Genomic DNA, 14,936 nt, shown 5'->3' with positions numbered 1-14,936 from the left:
ACTAATGAAACCACTTTTGAGGTTGTATTCACAAAAAGATTTGAAATTATGTATGCAGCATGTATGGTGCATCACTGCTGCCGCTGCAAAGAAATACGCGCATTCTTATACATATTCGTCTTAACCACTACGTTATCGAAATGAAAAAAGAAAATAAATAACTTGTAAAAGAAATTTTTGGACTTTATTTCAAGTAAAGATGCTATGAGGTTGTAGTTGAGTCAGTAGCGTATTTCAATAAGAGAAACAAAGTCAGTGGTTCAACTATCAACTCGCTCTAAGCTATATAGCTATGCGTTTTTAGATGCAGTGAAACTATCCAGAACTGTGAGACAGATATTTTATAAATAAAAAGATCAACAGAGTTACACACACACACACACACACACACACACACATATATATATATATATATATATATATATATATATATATATATATATATATGTGATGGTTTCTTGTTTATTCACTAGATGTACAATAATTCTTTTGTGCATAGATACACAGCATCGACTAGTAATACAGGGATATGTGTTTCTTTGATAGGTAGGTTAATGACTCGAAAATAAATATTAGATATATACAGTATACTTCATATGCTTTAATGACAATAAACTTTTATTTTGCACTGCTATGTCTCTCATGGCAGTCTAAAATAACTGCCATGTATTTTTTTAATTCAATATTACAGAGAGGACCTTTCATCATATAGCTGATATAATACTTTCTTTATGTTTCAAAGAAACCTTGGTATTTTAAAATGGAAGATGAACAAAGAAATATACATTCATAACACTGGGAGTAGTATCAGTAGTTGAAGGAAAAAGACTATACATCTTCACTAATGATTCACTCAAGTACTCCACATACCAAGTTTGTTTTTGCATGGCCATCATACGCAGAAAACACAGAAATATTCGTTTTAGAAATATTAGATTGGTGCATAAGTTTGTTGACTGCAAACTACGTAGCCCGCACTACGTTCTGTTCAGTTGTTACTTGCTGTGATATTAATGACACACAGAAGTAACAAGCTTTCTTGAAAGCGTGTCACAACGCCCTTCAAGAATGGTTGTTATTTGTAGCAATGTATATAAATTGAAATTAAACCCACATCTCAACGTATAACAGTAAGCAGTTCACATATTTAACACTCATGTTACGGCCAAGGAAGAAGAAATGTTTGAGGGAGTAGAAAATGCTGTTCAGAAAAAGTCTTCAATGGAAAACTTTAAGGTGTGTCTCAACTGATGTGGTAAAAACATGTGTGGAAAAAATAAACACGTCATTGCTCTTGTGTAAAAGGCGGTAGAGAATGACGGTCGATCAAAACCATTAATCGTACATTGCATCACGCAACACCAGTCTTTGTGCGGAAAATAGCTGGATATCTCAGAAGTTCTGAAGCCAGTCATGTCACCTGTTAATTATATAAAATTACGCGCTCTTAATAATCGTGATTTCAACGTGTTTATTGAAGAGATTGGAGAAAATGACCACCATATTACACAGCAGAACGCTGGCTTAGCTACAGAAATGCTCCGATTAGCTATTTGAACTCTGAACAACAATCGACATTTTATTGAATGAAAGGAATCGTCCTCTGGCTGAGTTACAAGACGATCAACGGTTATAGAAGTTATAATTTTATACAGATTTAACTAAATATATAGAGGAACCTAATTCAAAATTTCAAGGAGAAAACCAGCTACTATCTGGTTTGTACACTCCTGTTAAATTATTTCGACAAAAATTGTTTTGTTTCAGTCTCCATTGAAAAAAAATGTTTCAGGCATTTTAAGAGATGCCAAACATTCAGTCAGCAACCAAAGACTAAATTTCCGGTAGATTTCGCAACTGAAACTCTGAGTACCTTAAAAATCAAGTTTGAGTGTCGTTTTTCACATATTGATGTAATTGCAAAAGATATCAAGATTTTTCAAAATTCTTTTAACAACGATATACAAACTTTTGCCCCAGAACTCCACATGGAAATGGTTCCTTTGTAATGCAGCGATGTTTATAAAGATACATATTTTAATTCGTCATTGTTGGAATTTTCTAAGTCTTCCATTCACACAATCCAACCAGCTGAATAAATTTTCTCTTGGTTTTTTCTTCTCTTTCAGCATTACTTATCCGTTCTCCAAAATGAAATGTTAAAAAAGTATTTACATGTCTCAACTAACTGATCAGCATTTGAAGACAATACTAATAATTTCAACTAGTAAACTTGATCCGCAACTGCAAACAATTGGAAGTGGGAAGTTACAGCTATATAAATCTCATTAATCATAATTGAAATTCTTAATTTTATCAAGTGAATTGTCTTTGTACCTGTATATCACTTAAGTAGGGTAAATTTTCAGGAAATCTCATACAATTAATTACAGTTATAATGTTCAATTATATTATATATGTCAGTTAATGTTTATCTTAATTGGTCACAAAATAAATACAACAGATTTTTGTACGTACTTTCGAAGTATGCTGATGTATTAGCTCCATACTTAACAATTATATACAACCGTTAGCTCGACGAAAGATCCGTACCCAAAGACTGGAAAGTTGCACAGGTCACACCAACATTCAAGAAAGGTAGTAGGAGTAATTCACTAAATTACAGGCCCATATCTTTAACGTCGATATGAAGCAGGATTTTGGAACATATATTGTGTTCGAACGTTATGAATTACCTCTAAGAAAACGGTCTATTGACACACAGTCAACATAGGTTTAGAAAACATCGTTCCTGTGAAACACAACTAGCTCTTTATTCACATGAAGTGTTGAATGCTACTGACAAGGGATTTCAGATCGATTCCGTATTTCTGGATTTCCGGAAGGCTTTTGACACTACCACACAAGCGGCTCGTAGTGAAATTGAGTGCTTATGTAATATCGTCTCAATTATGTGACTGGATTTGTGATTTCCTGTCAGAGAGGTCACAGTTCGTTGTAATTGACGGAAAGTCATCGTGTAAGACAGAAGTGATTTCTGACGTTCTCCAAGATAGTGTTACAGACCCTTTCCTGTTCCTTATCTATATAAACGATTTGAGAGACAATCTGATCAGCCTTCTTCGGTTGTTTGCAGATGACGCTGTCGTTTATCGACTAATAAAGTCATCAGAAGATCAAAAAATACTGCAAAACGATTTAGAAAAGATAACTCAATGGTGCGAAAAGTGGCAGTTGAACCTAAATAACGAAAAGTGTGAGGTCATCCACATGAGTGCTAAAAGGAACTCAAACTTCGGTTACACGATATATCAGTCTAATCTAAAAGCCGTAAATTCAACTAAATACCTAGGTATTACAGTTACGAACAACTTAAATTGGAAGGAACACATAGAAAATGTTGTGGAGAAGGCTAACCAAAGACTGCGTTTTATTGGCAGGACACTTATAAAATGTAACAGACCTACTAAGGAGACTGCCTACATTACGCTTGTCCTTCCTCCTTTAGAATACTGCTGCGCCGTGTGGGATCCTTACCAGATAGGACTGACGGAGTACATCGAAAAAGTTAAAAAAAAGGCAGCACGTTTTGTATTATCGCGATATATGGAAAAGAGTGTTAGAGAAATGATACAGGATTTGGGCTGGATATCATTAAAAGAAAGGCGTTTTCCGTTGCGACGGAATCTTCTCACGAAATTCCAATCACCATCTTTCTCCTCCGAATGCGAAAATATTTTGTTGACACCGACCTACATAGGGAGGAACGATCACCACGATAAAATAAGGGAAATCAGAGCTCGTACGGAAAGATATAGGTGTTCATTCTTTCCGCGTGCTACGAGGTTGGAATAATACAGAATTGTGAAGGTGGTTCGATGAACCCTCTGCCAGGCACTTAAATGTGATTTGCAGAGTATCCATGTAGATGTAGATGTAGATGTAGATGTTCATCAAACCCTGAAGGTATTCCTGAACGTAGAGTCACTAATGTCAAAACGATCGTCCTTAAAACAAGAAAACCACTTTCTTGACGTACTCTATCCAGTGGCATTATCCTCACACATAGCAGAAATGTTTTCACTGCCTCTGACACTGTCACCCTTCTGCTGATCTCAGGCAGCATAATATGTCGGAAACGTTGCGATTTCTCCACTTGCCACTCCATTTTGTAGAGTCCACAGCTTCACTCACTATCTTCAAAGAACAAAGCGAGGATATGTAAACACAAATACCAACAGTAAGCCACCAACAAAAAATTACAATTGCTAAGTAAACCCATAGCAACTCGAATACCAACATGCAAAACAAAAGCGCTACGAACTTACGTGTCAACCTAAAACAAGTCACCTTTTTCTTGCTGCAATAGCACTTTATTCATTCCAGTCACGTTTCCACTTTTTACTTTAAGGCATTTCCAGGGTACAGGCTTGCAAAGAAAAATTAATAGTGGCCCTCAACTACGTAACCTCAGACTCAGAGTTAAAATATTAAAAGTTTTGGCTGGTTTCGTTGTCTAGGGGCTGGGATACGTAGTTGCCGCATTGCAAGCCAAATACTGCTGAGTCTACAGTATACAATATGAATATACACATGAAACGAATCGTCCAAGGTTCCCATCACTTGGCAATAGCGAATTTTTAATGTAACATAGAAATTTATAAATGAAAGTTTGGAATTAAATAAAATCTGCAGGTACTATTTTAACGACTGTAAATGATGAGTACGATAGCATAAGTACCTTTAAGAATGCCGTTTATTGCTGCAAAACACTTATTGGTGTCGATGGTCTAGAAATTAAATAAAAAAAAGTTGAATAACAAGGAAACAATAGATTCCTACTTCACGTAATTAGTTATGAGCAACAACATAACTCGCGAGATATTCACTTCTAAACACATACTACGTCTTCACTGCAGAAGCCCGGAAATCTCACAAGTGCATCAGTCGGCACTACAAACTACTTCTATCTCCCGTGACCACGCGCAAACTGCTCAACACTCTCCAAGTATTTCCTGCGACCGTCCATCGCACCTTCCTGTCCAGCACTCTCCCATCTCCTATGCGACCCGATGCTCCTCCCTCACTTCCATACAGTCTCTCTATTGACTTCGGTAGTAACGAGCGCTGTGATTGGTTAGAGCGTTCTCGCCATGTCTCCAAGCCAATGCACACTCACAAATATATTGAAACACATACAAAGTACTGGATTTACATTTAAATAACTTGAAATTAAATAAATATTCCTACGGCTGGACGATAAACACGCTCTAACACGCATTATTAAATACATAAACAAATTAAATAAACATATATCAAAGGAATAGAAGCAAAAATAGGCCAGTAGACTGATGTCTCTGTGCTTTCTAAAACACAGTAAATATTTGACTAATTTCTTCATGAATAGTATGGCACAACATGAATAGTATACATCGAATATAAACAAAGACATAGACGAATAAATATATATTTATAAGCATGCTGCTACCGTTTTTTTGCGTAACTGTGGAGCACTTATGGCCAGACACGATCGATAGTAATCGGCCACTTCGACGTCCAATAATTAATGTACTATTCAAGTTACATGCCTGTAATTCATACCAATTTAGGTTTACACTAATAGCTTTCTAGAGACATGTCGATCGACAAAATCGGATGAACCGTTTAGATTTTGGAAATTCGTTGCTGGGTGTTACTTGTATAATTTACAGTCAGGTAGTAAACTTTAAACTAATAAAGATATTGAAGATCTGATTACACCATCAGAATCGTCGTGCAAATAATGGTGATGTAATTGTTTCTTTTTGAGGTATCATGATTCCTCTGGCTACTATTAATTTCTACATGAACTGTGAAATATCTGCCATTATAGTTTCACAAAGTCCAGCATCTTTGGCACTCCCAGCATACAAATTTCCTTCATCGACACAAAGCACCTTCCTCGACACAGTGTCAACATGGAATTCCCATCCACGCGGTCGGCCTGGACTACGCGTTGGGGTTACCCCTCTTGCTCTGGCTAATGTTCGGCACCACGCGGTTGCTGACGAGCCCCGGCTTGGCGAGCGGCCAGTGCGACCACGCCAACTCCAAACTTAGAATATTTTCAGGATGCCACAAATCGCCCGTTACCTCACAATGGCATCTAGAATGATACAGTTTTTTTTATATGCGACCTTTGTAGATTGTAAAAAAGTTCACATCTCGTTTTTTATAAAAATAAGTGATTTCTTACAGTTATTCGAGTTTTTGGCTGGCATCTGCGTTTCCTCTCATCTGGTCACTTGCTGGAGATCGCACTATAACTTCACTTACGAAACATAAGTACACTGTCAAGTTAGGAATTTTTTTATCTCATACTTTTCATGTTCTTCTTGCTGACTGCTTTGGAGCACTATTAAACTCCTGTCGCTAGATGCAGTAATTTTACCGAAAACTGTGAAATGATTTCGTAACTACTGGATGTTTATTTTATATCTCTTCCTATTTGATTTATTTACTTTCATTTTGCCACCCTAACGGAGTATATGATAAACTAACAGTTCAGTTTTGTTCTCTTTATATCTGAATGTGAGTGGGTGGGTAGGTGGGAGGGAGGGTGGTTGAGTAGATGGCTAGTCAGGGCGAGTAGTAGAAAGTTGAATGTGGGTGTAATAACTGTTAGAGAGCGGTTGAAAGATCAGCTGATTTGAGTTTTGGTTTAAATGTTTTGTGGAGGGTTTCATGGAAGAGTGAGCAGGAAGGAGTTGGGTGGCATTATTATGATAATAATCCTCTGTTTGAGTGTTCATCTGTTATTTTATTTATTAATGTTGAGCTTGTGTACTGGATCGTTCAACAGGTTTTTCTTCTCTGCTTTGGTTTTTTTATGTGTTTCTGTCGGAGTTAGGAGGTATTTTTTATTGTTGATTCTAATTATTTTCATGTCTTCTTCTCAAGATGTTGGCTTGTGACTGTGTTATCTTAGGTGTTCTGCAAATGTGGAGTGGTTTGTCTTATACATACCAGCTCTCTTGTGTTCTTGGTATCTGCCATTAAACATTTTGCCTGTTTGTCCTACGTATCTGCCATCACAAGTGTTACACTGTCTATGTCTTTTGTCAGTTTTAGAGTGTATTTTTGGAAAGTATTGTCTGTTGTGTATGCTATCTTTTGCAATATTTTTTGAAAATTTGGGTGATTTTATGTGTGAGTTCATTATGAGTGTCGTTGTGTACTATCCTGCGTCTTCTCGTATCTTTTTGTGATTATTCTGTGTTGTTATTATGTTACTGAGTGTATGTTACTGTCTTTGGTTCTGTTGTGTTGTTGGTTGTGGTATTGTGTTTTCTGATTTTATTTTATTTTAACTTTGTCAATACCTTTTTGACTGTGCTGCTATTGTAACCATTGATTTTGGCTATCTGCATTAATATGTCAAGTATTTTTTGGTACTTGTCTTTGTTGAGTGGCACTATATCGAGTCTATGGAGCATGTGCTGAAGTGCTGCTTGCTCTTGTGAACCACCCGCACTCACCAGTGCACAGCTAAAAACTAAAGTTACAATAGTCATATAATCATAAAGTTAAACAACAAAATTAGAAGAAAATAAAATCAGAAAACACAAAACCACAGACAGTAACGCAACATAATCAAACACAATCGCCAACACTTAGTACTCTAACAACTTCACAGAATAATCACGAAAATATAAGAGAAGACACAAGATAGTACACAATGACTGACAAACACGGATTCTCACATAAAATCACCAACAATTTCAAAAGGTAGGTCATAAACATAGCGTACGCAACATACAGCTCTACCCAAAAATACATTCCAAAACTGACAAAAGACAGAGAAATATACCAGAAAGCAGGTATACATCAGTAACAGTGAAACACTTGTGATGGCAATTATTTAGGACAAAAAGGCAGAACATTTGATGTCAGATACAAAGAACACATGAGAGCTTGGAAGTATGGGACAAACCACTGCACATGTCAAGAACACCTAAAAGTACATAATCACAAGCCTACCTGTAGAGAAGAAGAAATTGAGATAATTACAATCAGCAATAAAAATCACCTAACCGCTCAAGGAAATTACCACATACAAAAAACAAAACCAGAATTGAAAATCATGTTGAATGATCAGTTGTACATGACAAACACTCACTGTTTACATTAATAGTAACACTCCAACAGAGGATTATTATCACAATAATATCACCTAACCTCTGTCTGCTCACTCTTCCATGAACCACTCCACAAAGTATTTGAACCAAAACTCATATCAGCTGAACACCAAAATTACCACCGCCCTCTTACAGCTATTAAATTCTCATTCAGCTTTCTGCTACTTGTCCTGATTAACCACCCTCCAACACACACACACACACACACACACACACACACACACACACACACACAAAACACAAAAAGACAAAAAAGACCATACATATACGCAAAGAGAACAAAAATGAACAAATATTAGTTTTCTGTATATGTCCCGTTAGGTTGGCAACATGTATGTAAACATATCAGACAGGAAGACATAAAGTGGATACAGAGCAGTTAGACTTTAAATCAGTTTTGATAAAATATATACGAGTAGTGACATAAGAATAATAGTGCTCCACAGCAATTAGCCGAAAGAACTTGAAAACCGTGATGAAAGAACTTCGTAACGTGAAAATTTGTTTATGTTTCGTAAGAGAAGTTATAGTGCGACCTCCAGCATGTGACCAGATGAGAGGAAACGCACATTCCAGCCAAAAACTCGATTAATTGTAAGTAATGACTTATTTACACAAAAAACAAGAAGTGAACTACTTTGTAATCTACAATGATCGCACATCAAAACAAAATTGTATCATTCTAGATACCACTGAAAAGTAAAAAGGCGAAACGTGTGTTGAATAAATAGAATCGAATGCAGCAGGAAAAAGGCGGTTTTTATGTACAAAACGAGTATTCCACATACACTCGCACGCAAGTGTTTATGACAGAGTGTTGCAAAGTAATGCCGCCGAAATTTTTATTTGAAACCTCTTGAACCTTTCTTACATAAAATAAACCTTACTAAAATTCAGTATCTTAATTCATGTTAACGTATTTGCAGCCCTCTGTCACTGTAAGGTTCCGAATTGTAGTGCGTAATACGACAGTGTGTAAAGTAACCATTTCGGTGTGCAAGAAACACCATGTTGTACTCGATTTCGAATTCTAAGAGTTCGTCCACACATGGAGGACCCCCGTTCTACAGCATAACAATCCTGTGACATCTACAACAATCAGACAGATTTGATCCGCTATCGTCGATTATCTCCCATACAGTCTCGACTTGGCCCCATTCGATTTTCATCTGTTTCCAAAACATAAGAAACACCATTGAGGATTTCACTTAGATAGTGAAGAGGCGGTGGAAGCTGAGGTGAGACTGTGGCTCCGTCAACAGAGTCAAACATTCTACAATGAAAGTATCAACAAACTTGTCTCTTGTTAGGAGAATTCGTTCGTCATCACGTTGACTATGTTGAGAATTTAATATATATACATGAAGAATAAAGATGTAGAATGTTAATAACGTTTGTTTTATTTAAAAATCTTTCAGAATTTTCACATAAAAAAATCTAAAGCATTACTTTACAGCACACCCTCAGACAAATAAATACCCATTCACACATGTTGTCACTCAAGTGAATAGTGTGTGTATGAGAGAGTCTTGTTACCATCCGCACAGATGAATCACTTGTCGCTATGACTCAACAGACCGATTTTGCGTTGTGAAACAGTATACACATAACGCTCTCGCGACTGAATACTCAATTAACACGTCATATGCGGAGTAGAAGAAGAATCCTCCCAGGTAGCCGGCACTCCAAGTAAGCATCAACCGCGAGAGCCATGATGCAACAAAATGTACATCCTTAGTCTGCCTTTGGGTGGCATCTGTTTCTGCAAGGTATGCACACATTTTGGATCTGAAACCCACAAACTCTACAATCTGTTAAATCATTCGTCTGATCTTCCATCAGGCCAATAAGCTTCTTGTTTTGAGCTGTAACACTGCACGGATTAAAGGCTGCATATCCACATGTGTGGAATTCTTTGGGCTTGTACCTAATTACTTCAAACGTATTGTAGCCTTTCACCCCATAGATGTCCGCCCCTGGTAGCTGAGAGGTCAGCGCGACGGAATGTCATGCCTAACGGCCCGGGTTCGATTCCCGGCTGGGTCGGAGATTTTCTCCACTCAGGGGCTGGCTGTTGTGTTGTCCTTATCATCATCATTTCATCCCCGTCGATACGCAAGTCGTCGAAGTGGCGTCAACTCGAAAGACTTGCACCAGGCGAACGGTGTACTCGACGGGAGGCCCTAGCCACAAGGCATTTCCATACCCAGTAGATGAAAATGTCTATATATACGTAAAGTAATTTCGGATCATCTAAATTTGACGTCGCAGCTCATATTGAAACCGGTGCATAAGGAATTTGGAAAGGACCAATATATATATATATATATATATATATATATATATATATATATATATATATATATATATAACAGGTTTTGTGAACACTATCGGAACCTCAGATATCAACACAGCAACTAATTCTTAGCAGAATACTGTGGTTCATTTCAAATTTAGCGCTGAAGATATAATCTTGAGACCTGTAATGCCCCTCCCAGTAATAAATTACACGAATTTCGGAGTGGTTTTTTTAAGTTCTTTGTGGTTTCCCCAAAAATAGCATTAGTAATTAATTAAAAAATCTCTCTCTAAGTCCCACACTGCGAGAGCCCTGTGTTTGGTATTAACATCAGTCAACTCGTTCAACCAGCATGACTCCACGGCAGCACATAACTATGACAGTTGACAGTTTTCTTGTGTAACGCATCATTCTCCCGTGAGTTGGTCATGGAAATGATGGTGTCATAAATGCGGTAAACATGCCACACAAGTTTTCTGAACTCATCGAACAATCATCTTGAAGGATTTTTTTCGACATATGATTTGAAACGATTGCGACTTGAGTCACCTGAACATACAACTTCATATGTGATTTGTACCACTCTGTGAGGTTTGTATGTCAGGCATTGGGATCTTCTGGACGGTGCTCTACAGGAGCAAGTACTCACTCAAAGTCAGCTCATACTATGAAGGGCAATGCTCTTAGTAGCTGAAATTCTTAAACTTCAGAAACTTGTTTTCCTTGGTGGGCATGTCCACACCTACTGGTTCCTGCCAACAACAGTCAGTCATTAGCTTCTCTGGTAATATGGTTCAGGCATCTACAGCAGAACAGTAGTGATGCCCATGATTGTGCTTACTCTGTTGTGTGTATATTTAGTGGGACATGTTGTTGATCCATCCTAGCGCTGTTTCTCACCTTGTAGAATAGCAACAAATCTACATGTGTTGCATGCTGACCTGCTACTTTATTAAGGTAAAAGGCGCTGTATCAGGCAGCTACCCCTACTTTGCTGGCAATCCACAATACAGCAAAGTTATGCCTAAGAGCTACCATGCTACACATGGCCACCACAAGCTGACCGAAGTGCCAGGAGAGGTCACTGATCCCACAGACCTCTTTCCTATGCCGACCACATCACTGAAAGCAAGACGGACTGTATCCTGGTTCCAAGGGCTGTACTTAGGCTGACGCATGGGCCCTGAGGTGCAGTCCGCTGTGAGTGGGCTTCCAGGGCCAGGCGCCAAATGCTTATGCATTTATTCAATGAGGAGCTCACTGTGCAGCCAGCACAACGTCGTCACCACCATCTGAGCGAACGTTTGCATCCTGGAACCTGCACCGTGGTCTTCCAGAAGAAGACATGACCTCCAGTTTAGTAACCAATCAGGAGACTTGTAACATTTTAGTGTTTCTCTTTAACTCGAATTTCCATTGTGAACTTTGACTCCAAACAGTCCATTCAGGACTTCTTTTTTACACTAAATGTGCCAAACCCTTTAATTCAGAACTCTTTGTTTGTTCATTTCTAGGCCTTCACCTAAGGTACTTATTTGTGTGAAAATCATGAATTTTTTTATTACATTACCGTTTCAAGACTTGTATCCTCGAAGTAAGTTCATTTTCTCTTATTGCAAATAAACTTGGTTTTCATTGTATACCTGGGCCTTTACTTTTTGACCACCATACTTTAGAGGGGTATGACAACTTTAGTATGCTTTGCTGCTTTCTTTTCCTGCACAGTGTGGCTGGCCTTCCTTCTTCCGCCTGAACTGAGTAATGCAGGTTCTCTCTCACAAATCTGGGTATGTCCTGAAAGGTCACATCGAATAAAATGGCATCAAAGATAAAAAGTCAACAAATATAAAACATTCTGTACGCAGTCAGATGCTCATCATGTTTCACATAATTTCTTTTGCAAGCCAGTATTGACCAGGCAAAGCAGAATTCGTCTTTAAGATGTTGGATATTAATATTTGACATTATATATGGTATACCATTTGAAAGTTTTTGCATCTAAACCCCCATTTAATGGGTCAGAAGTACAGTTATGGCCATTTAAGTAGCTTATATGGCTGAGTGCCTTAGCAAACCCTCTTTTCTGCATTTCAGAAAACTGGCCTAGGACGGCACTCAAGATGAAACCACAGAGCCCCTCAGTAACTGAGTCGCCCCTACAACATCACATAAATTTCCCCACAGCTATTGATGGTAGCTTTCTCTTCCACATAACCTCCGTGCTTGTGGGAGGTGGTATATTAGTTCACAGCATAGTACTGTGCCACACTTAATGGCTAGATGTTGTAGACCTTTTAAGATTTTAGGGAGCTCCATTTCCAGAATGGCTATACAAACACAAGGGAAAAGCCCAGGGTCTGTGCAGCACACAGTAGAGTTATCTGTCTGGGCATACAGTCCCAGTCCAATATGATGGGTGAATGAGCAGCTGCTAGATACCTGGTAACTGTAACTAGACGACCCCAGGCGCTGAGATGGCGCTGAAGATGAATGATGCCATGATGGTCCTATAGACTGCATCATAGATGGAGACCACAGACGTGATGGCCCTGGGTGAGGTGACAGTGCTGAAGATGAGGAGCGCATCCAGGAGAGCCCTGCACATAGGGACTGCAGCTTTGACGAACATGCAAGTGGGGAGTGCATCCATGAGGGACACGGCTGTGATGATAGTGTTGTAGACAGTCACACACATGAGGAATGCATCCATGAGGGGCTTGAACGTGGTAAGGATGTCGGACACATCATCGGTGTGTTAGGGGGTTGTCTTGTTGCTGCCTCAAGTTCACCTGCAGACAGTTCTCTCAAATATGCTGAAAGATGAATGACAATGATAACTATCTTGTATTTGTAGAAATTTAAGAAACAAAAAATACCATATATCAATAATAATGCTTTCTGGTACTTAATCATGCATTCATCTGTGCCACAACAGCTCTCACATCATCATCATCTATTTGTGGGCCACTTTGTAGCAGTGTCTCGAGATCATTATCACCATCATCATCATCATAATCATTACTGCTCACCATGTTATCGTTATCAAGTACACCTACAAACAATTAAACACATCAGAAGCATTGGATGTAACTGTGGAAAGTTATTACAGAAGCAGAAGAAGCATTGCTCATTCATCTTCTCGTCTACAATGGGGATGATTCATTGCTTCGGGCTCATAGAATCACAGGCTGAGAGAGCTCATTCCTCTCAAGCGCTACTGTTGCACCCTTCATCCATTCCCTCATGGCCACATCGTTATCGATAACACCTATAAACAAGAAAAACTCCCTATAAGCAATGCACGTAAATAAAAAAAAGTGTGAATTATTATTATCATAGAATAATAATGTATTCTATTATATATGAATGTATTCATCTATTATGGTGTCCATCTCTGCAAGGCAATGGACGAAAATGGTGTCATGGCCTGGGAAGGACCAGTTTTTGTATCAATGGGATCTGGAAACAAGAAGAAGAAGAACTCATTGTATGTACTCATTGACAATCTGCGTTTTCCTTGCTAACTCAGAACCAAAACTGGCGTCATGAGAGCATAATCCACATGTGGTATTTCAATGAAAAAGAAATCATGTGTTATTGTATAAGTATAAAATAGAAGAAAAATTGAACGCAGAAGAGGAAAGATGGTATTTGCACTCACTATGTTGTGGAGCCAGTGGACTGCCTACACACAAGGCATCCACTTGCAGGGCGAATATGCCCTGAGAGTAAACAGCCGAAGGAGGGTTTAGTTTAACGTGGTTCATATTCGCCCCCATAACATCACTGAAAAATCTAAAAAGTAGCGAAAGAAATACTCAAACTAATGGTACTATTATTCACACACATACACACACACACACACACACACACACACATAACGGTATGTACATTAATTACCAGTGTAATCGCCAGAATGTTGGATTCAAGCATGCAAATCTGCGTGCATTGTGTTTTACAGCTGCCAGACGTCAGTTTGTGGCATGGAGTTCCCTGCCTGTTGCACTTGGTTGGTCAGTACAGGGACGGTCAAAGCTTTTTGTGGATAACGCTAGAGTTGTCGTACGATTATGTTCCGTACGTGCTCGACTGAAGACAGATCTGGTGATCAGGCAGGCCAAGGTGACATGTCGACACTCTTTAGAGTATGTTGAGTTACATCAGCGGTATGTGGGCGATTGTCATCCTGTTGGAGAACATCCACTGGAATGCTGTTCATGAATGAATTACATGAATGACTGAATTAGCAGACCGGCGTACAAATTTGCAATCAGGGTGTGTGGGATAACCACGAGAACGCTCCTACTATGATACGAAATCGCATCCCAGACTATAAGTCCAGGTGTAGTTCCAGTAACTCTATCATGCAGACAGTTTTACCGCAGGCCCTAAACTGGCCTCCTTCTAACCAGCACACGGCCATCACAGGCACTGACGCAAAACCAGCTTTCATCAGAAAACACAACGGACCTCCACCCGGCCCTCCAATGAACTCTCGC

Source organism: Schistocerca serialis, chromosome 3, assembly GCF_023864345.2.
Source record: "Schistocerca serialis cubense isolate TAMUIC-IGC-003099 chromosome 3, iqSchSeri2.2, whole genome shotgun sequence".
NCBI classification, from domain to species: Eukaryota; Metazoa; Arthropoda; class Insecta; order Orthoptera; family Acrididae; genus Schistocerca; species Schistocerca serialis.
This window is presented reverse-complemented; position numbering follows the sequence as displayed.